We start from the raw sequence: 7,712 nt of genomic DNA on the forward strand, positions 1-7,712 counted from the left end.
TCCATTTTGTTCTGACTTGTGATCCCCGCACTGGATCATACAGGTGTTCTACATGACACATCTTTGGGAAGACTTTAGCCAAATAATATGTGCCAATCCACCCTTGCGCTCCCCACAAACATATAAGACTCAAGGAATAACAGGTTCCTGGCCTCCTATGAGTAAAGGCCAATTTCCTCCATATTCAAAAATGTGATCACAATCACTCCTTCCCATGAATTTAGTGTGAACTACAGATTTACTTCTGACTCTTGATGTTCTAATTCTTCATTAATTGTTCTGTTTCTTCCCTGTTCTCCATGGTGCATCCATCGTGCTACACCTGTCCCCCACTGAATCTGGAAATGTATTTTCAACCTCAATTAAGGAACAAGTCAAATTATACCTATTAGCATAAACAGTATCTAATGTTGCTGTTGGATTAAAGAAACAATCAGCTGTATCCGTCTCTTTAGCACTGGGGTGGGAATTCAAATGTTTAAACTTGGGGACTAAAAAAGATTAAATCATACTTCAAGAATTAATACTGGAAATGACCTTGTCCATATAAAAGACTCAATAAAAGGATACACGTAATACCATATGTAATAGGAATTTGGTGATAGGTAAGCCCTTATGCATCTGAGGCAGGTAACTGCATACACACATAGCAGTCATTAACGTCCATGGTATCACCATATTCATAAAGAAAATTAAAATAGGTGTTTGAGGAGAAATCTCCTCTTGATGAATCTACATGTAGTCCCCTTAGGCTAAGTGTATGTGGGAATCCAAGTTTTAGGAGTAGTCTTAGATTTAGGTTAAACTGATTTTTGAAGTCTAGGTGACTATAATCCTAAAACTAAAACAATTTGTCCTACAGTGATAACTACTAATATACCTGCTTATATAAACCTACGTCTATTATGAAGTCTAGTTTCCATGACATGATTAGAATCAGAAAATAGTAACAATTACATTTTTTCTGCACGTTTCTACTTGTGCAAGCGGCAAAACCAAGCCCATGGATTGTATTATAGTGTTATTTTCAAAGTCCTTGTGAATCTTCCCTTACCTACTCCATCCTCTTCTCAATGACACCCTCCTTCTCCATGTTCCACCTTACTTCTGCAGCCTCTGGCCTAGGGAATCTTCTTAACCCCTTCGACGCTCATGACGAGCCCAGCTCGTCATGGAGTTTCCATTGACTTCAATGGAAATTACATGCAAAGCCATAAAACACCTTAGCATCCAAGTGGTTAATTATTTTTAAACAACGTTTATTTAATTGTCTCTAATGAAAATAAAGATCAAAGCTCAGTTCAAAGACCATGCCAATTGCAGCTCGCGTTAGTTCATTTAATGGTAGAAGCAAATTCAAAGCAACGTTCAGTGACAAACTCAGATGTACAGAGGTTCAACTGGTATCTCAGTACTATCGTCCACACCACAAGATCTGCTATTGCTGTCATTTGCCGCAAAGTATGTCCACCCCAGGGTGGAGTACCTCTGACAAGGTACTCTGTCTCTTTTTGATCTCCTGAGCATTGATTGTTCATCTTCACTGCACTCAGACTAGAATCCTCAGTATCCTCTGGGATAGTACACGGCAGGCAGCCAAGTGTCTACAAGCTTCCTAGGTATCTGATGCTACTAACAGGTTGTCAGTGTACTGAACCAAGGCAGAGTTACAGGGCATTACCAGGGACTCAAGGTTCTTCTTAAGTATTTGAATAAAGATTGAAGGACTCTCTGTATACCCTTGTGGAACTCTACACCATACCAAAACATGGTTCTGGAACCAAAAGGCGAAAAGGTATTTACTGCCCCATGCAGTGGTATAGATAAGAAAGCTTGTCACAAATCGATCACAGTAAACCACTCAGCCTAACGTGGAATCTGAAATAAAATGACACCTAGATTTGGCGCCACAGGACAACAGGGAACAATGTTATTAATCTTTCTTAGGTCCTACATGATGCAGTACTTTCCACTAGGTTTCTGCAGGCCCATGATGGGTGAGTTACATGGACTCCCCATTATCTCCTTCAAAATGCCTTGCTGTATCATGGACTCAATCACTGGGTAACCCCAGCTATCATTTCGGTAGTCATATTGCACAGAGGAGTTCTTAGATATTCAGCATTAGGTTTAACATTTATACGGACAGGCTGAACTCCCTTTATGAGACCTATGTCCTTTCTTGAGAAGTCCTAGATTTCAGGTTTCACTGTATCGCTGAGATCCAGTGGCACATCATCAGTCGTCATCCAAGGGTACAGTCCAATGTCTGCCCCTTTACTCACCAATTTGAAATCAACACCCTCGTCATGGGTCTGGAACTCTACACCTTTTGATGTGCAATAAATAATGCAATTTAGAGTGCACAGTAAATCGCATCCCAAAAGATTCACAGGACTAGAATCACACATCACAAACTGATGGCTTTCTTCAAAGGCCCCTATTCTAACAGGCACTTCTTGTGGTACAGGGTTTGCCATTTGTTTATTTGCATGTCCTACAACTTAGATTCTTTTCCCCAAGAGGAGTAGGTTTGGAACTTATGCTTTTCTAACAGATCTGCCTTCACACTTATCCAATTTACTTTATTTCCAGATGCTACTAATGAATTAACTCCCTGATTTGCATTTTGATCCCTGAAGTTCTCTTACTAGTTACATCACTTTCATCAAAACATACACAATAAGAATTTAATCATACTTAAGTCTACATCATACACACTGTCGGGCAACGCGCGATCTGCACCAGTGTGCTGCACGGTTCATAGGCACTCTGCCAATCGAAGGAGAGGCTCTATGCCCCATTATCCCCTAGGCCACCCCACCACTCTTTTCTCTTGTATTACGAGCCGTACCTCACTACCGCTGCTGCTGCCATGACTGCTCCCCCAGTAACTGGGATTGCGCTCTAGACATCACAAGACAACGTATGCATGCATGATTTGGCCGCGGCCCCTTTAAGAGCTGCGTCCTGCATAGAAGCTTGTACAAGAGTGTCTGTGCTCCTCATAATTTGGTAATTTGTCTCCTTGTTCCGAGCGTTTCTGCTGGGTCATGTCTGGCAGTTCGAACTTCCCAATCCCTATTTACCTTGCTATCAATCTCCCACTTCTGTATTCCCCCCACCTCCATTACTAGCCTGGAAATATTGCTCCCTGCATTTGCTTTTACCTACCTGCACTTCGGATGACTCCAGCCATCGCCATTTGAACCCCATTGGATCTCAGCAGTTCTTCCCCCGGATTCTCACGTTAGTTGCAAGAGAAAGAAACAGGCATTATTCATCAGGTCAGTGCATTGAGCCTGTGGCTCATACCTTTTGCTTAAAGAAAAGAAAGAAATTATTGCAAGACACTGAGTGCTATGAAGGAAATAGCACTTCCCAGAAAAAGGATCTAAAACTGTGCGCAGACCATGAGCTATCCCCCAGGATGGGGAACCATTGAATACAACCTTTTCCCTCTTCATCTTTTGGCCTTTCACTCGCTGTGTATAACTTGTCAGGATACCTGCCCTGAAAACCTTAAGTAAATTGTTCAGAGGGGGAAAAGGGGGTAGCATGTTGGTTGCGATTGTCTCCATGTCCTTCTAATAGTGTACCTGTTTTTTCCTTTTAAGGTGCCTGTTCCGGGGAGAATAGGGACGACCACTTGAAGAGCGTATATTCTGTGATTCGTGCTTGGAAGTGCATTTTCTCTTCCCTTTTCATCCCTTCCATATTCTTACCCCTATTCCGCTTGGGCACAACTATTGGCAATAGTTGTGTTTCGTGCTGAGGATTATTCCTTGGAGGGATTAGGAGGACTGTATTTTCTCCTACTGTTTCCGAGTCTTCAGGTGAGTGGAGTCTTCATACACTTGAGCTAAATCAGGCAACTTTTTATGAGCTTGTCCTGCATGCCTAGTGACATCATTTTCTTGATAGGTATATAAGCAAGAAAGATCAAGATTTCCTAATATCATCTCATCCCAATTCAATTTTTAATATGACCACATCCACTGCAGTTTCCCCCTGTAGACTGGAGTTCCCTGTTCAATTCTGAACCCTCACATTCTCATGTGGACCTATTGAAAAACCTACTTAAATCATCCAACTCACGTGAATTAACACAATTTTGGACTCCAGAGTTACTGGATTTTATCCCATCCCGGGGACTATTGCTTGAGATACAGGGGCAGATGTATCATCCGTTTTTTTTGTCGCAAAAGCTGCGATTCGCAAAAAAGCAGCGTTTGCGTCAAAAAAAGCGGCAAATGCGATGTATGAAGAAAATCGCATTGCAAAATTAAGGAATCGCAAAATTTGCGATTCCTTAATTTTGCGCAAGCATTTAAGGAATCGCAAAAAGCAATTCCTTAAATGCTATGTAAGAAGCAATCAAGTTTTGCGATTTCACACTAAGAAATCGCAAATTACCGCTAATTTATAGTTGGTGGTAATTTGCGATTTCTTTTACAAATGCACTTTTTGGCATTTGTAAAGGTGCCATGTGGCGCTCATACATGCCCTTAGGGCATGTATGTGCGCCATATGCACACACATGTAAATTTCAGGGGTGCAGCAGGGTGTCCTTAAGACACCCTTGAAATTATTCTCAATTTGCGATTGGCAAATTGCGAATCGCAAATTGAGAATAACTTCCCATTCTTTCCTATGGGCCTCCTGGCCCATAGAAATGAATGGGAAAATCGCAATTAAGGAATATTAATATATCGCTAAAAAATTGCGATTTTCTACATACATCCCATTTTGCAATTCTCAAATAGAGATTCTCAAAAAATCGCTATTTGAGAATCGCAAACATCGATGTTGCTACATCTGCCCCACACTGAGGTAAAATCCAAAAAGACAAGTGGTAACTTTTTGACCTCCGAGCGGGTTCTGCTACAGGGGTGAATCCTGTCTTATTCATGGGTACAGGAGTGACATATGGTCGAGTTACCTTATGGGGGACCAAAGGAGTTCTTCCTGTTCTCCCCCATCCAGGGACAACAGGAACAGTAGTTGAAGTGTTTACTCCATTAGGAACTGTTAAAGCAGGTCCAGGATGACTCAGGTTTATATACGGGAATTGCAGGACCAATAGTAACAAGAACAGTTATTACGTCTGGGTCATTAGATACAGAGGAGTTAACAGGCACAAATTCCTGAATTTTCTCCCATACAGTTCTGAGTTGTATTCACTGGGGTGGTGGCGGTGGCGGTCACTGAGTCCCCACCGGTGAAAGCAACACTCCAGATTGGGTCATGTTATAAGGTGGTGGGCGGGCTGACAGTAACACATCCAGAAAGTCATCACTATCTTTGCCTGAGCCGTCTGTTCTCTCTATTTTATCATCTGTCTTCTTCTTCCGAGGTTCATTGTCAATGTAGGGTACAACCTAGTTCCCTCAATTATTTCATTTTACCATTTTTGTTGTTCCGCATCCCACTTCCCCATAGCTGTGCACTGCTTTCCTGGCTTACCCTGATGTCTCTCTTTTTGCTTAACATGAGCTGCATGCTCCCAGGCATAAAGTGCCTCAGACTGTGCAGGTATACAGGGTGACTTCATCTTGTACAATAACCTTCTAAAATTTTCAATAATTCTCAAATTAAATGTGCCATAGTGAAAAAACCTTAAAGCACCTTCATTTTCAGTGATCTTATGTCACTGACTCAGCCAAATGCATGTGTGGAGCCGCACATTTATGGCCATTTAATGACCTGCCACACTTTCTGGAGGCGCTGCTTCTCCTTCTCGGACAGGAACTCTCACAACTCCCCTAATTAAATTTCAGTTAGCCCTAAAACATTTAATTTTACAAGAATAATATCAACAATCATAGATAAAATGTTGTTTCAAAACTGGAAATACATTTCTTTAACCACAGTTCTTGTTTGGCATCGACAACCAATCTCAGTGTAAGACCTCTTGTTCTGTTCTATCACAGCACAACTCACTATGATGTAACCAACCAATCGCTCTAACGCTAATCGTCCACTCCCGGATGTATGACGGTACAACGCGTACCTTTACGACGCAGGTTCAACAACGCAAGTCGTTACAACGACTTGCGTTGGGGGGCGCTGGATAGTGAATAGTTTAATTTTCTATTCCAACTCCAGTCCCCGTGGATAGTAGGGAAGGTGTTGGATAGTAAATTAAACTACCCCCATATCCTAGAGCGCCCTCCAGCGAAAGTCGTTGTAACGACTTTCGTTGTAAATCCTGCGTTGTGACGGTACCGCGTTGTAATGGTTCCGTTGTAAAGGATGTTTCCCCCACTCCCAGCACGGCCCACTATAACGTACTTCTCAGTCCTCTCAGCGGTTCACCCTCCTTTATAACTTTTACGAGTGCACCTTTTTGTCAATTCTAAGCAAGCATAATAATCGAACACTAAACGATTTCAACAAATAACTTTTTGTCTGCTCCTCTAAAGATTTCAAAGTATTCAATCAAACAAGAAATGGTGCGGAGTGACACTTTCCGACCTGCCTATACACACACACAAGTGAAACCTCGACCTGTGAGGAATCACGCCGATTAATGTAGTTTCTCCCTTGCGCAACAGGATCGTTTGCACCAGTCACAATTCACTCTCACAAAAAGCTATATGTTCGTATTTGAATTGTGCAGCTGATGGTCCCTGACAACAGACACCACAGAAAATAGCACACAAATTATAACACAAGTTTTCTCACTTATCCTGGATCGTAGCCCAATAACAACTTCAGCTGCTCAACACTCAGCACTAAGCACATTCACATCTACACAACAACTAAAACATCCTCAAATCACATCACACAATCTTAACAAAATAACGCAAGCTTGATATACACAATTGCAATGCTATTAATACTGACTCCTCTGCCGTTATAACCATTTTCTGAACCGCTGCAACTCCGCTGATCCTCCCAACAGAGACATGGGCTTTAAGGTCTAGGACTGGGTTTGGGCAAGCCTAGAATTCCTACAGGGCTATTCTAATGCCCTTTGCTTCAGTAACCAACCATCCAACATGCTGCCATCTGACAGGGCACTCATACTTACACCACAGTCTTTTAGTAAAGTCGTTAAAGATTTTTCCCCATTAGTCCTATGGACCTGTGTTGGTTGATTTGAAGTGCTGTAAGGGAGAAGCCATCAACAATATATTTCTGGCTTGAGATGCCAATGTGACTCGAAAGTGAGAACCCAGGATCGACAAATATAAATAAATTGATTTATTTTAGGATACTAACTAATCCAGTATACCAGTAGAACAAAAATAAGTTAAAGAGATACAACAATACAGCAGGTAAGCTGAAAGGTTTCATTTGATTGAGACGTAATAACATGAGATACAGAATATAACGACAACAATGAAAAACAAATTAAAGTAAACAGATGTTCCATTAAAGAAACTTCCCTTCTCTCTTCTAAACATAGATCGACTACAGGACCATCTACCAAGTATTTCTATATAAGGAGCATAGAAGCTGTCAGCATGATATAGACCTCTGTAGAGTCTTAGAAAGAAAATAAGTGTTAACCTAAAGCTTCACGCTTGGAAGAAAAAGGAAAGCAGAGAGGTCTGTTCCTCTCCAAGTCTAAATGGAATTTCTGCCTTTTAACTGTGAGAACACCAATTAAAATAACAGGAGATCCTTATCTCCTGTCACACCACCAGAAACTAACCAAAATGTTACTCAAGAGGAGCATTTGCAACTTTCCTTAAGTTTCCCAT

General features: G+C 41.5%; 1 long non-coding RNA gene across 1 annotated transcript in view; it reads left to right on the forward strand.

The window, feature by feature from the left end:
- Positions 1–3,730, forward strand: part of LOC144830462 (uncharacterized) — a 247,148-nt gene extending 243,418 nt beyond the window's left edge. The window contains exon 3 of the long non-coding RNA XR_013610957.1: positions 3,618–3,730. This is a non-coding gene — a long non-coding RNA (uncharacterized LOC144830462). The remainder of the gene's footprint in view (positions 1–3,617) is intronic.
- Positions 3,731–7,712: the final 3,982 nt, after the last annotated feature.

Source organism: Lissotriton helveticus, chromosome 1_1 (assembly GCF_964261635.1).
Source record: "Lissotriton helveticus chromosome 1_1, aLisHel1.1, whole genome shotgun sequence".
In the NCBI taxonomy this organism is placed as follows: domain Eukaryota; kingdom Metazoa; phylum Chordata; class Amphibia; order Caudata; family Salamandridae; genus Lissotriton; species Lissotriton helveticus.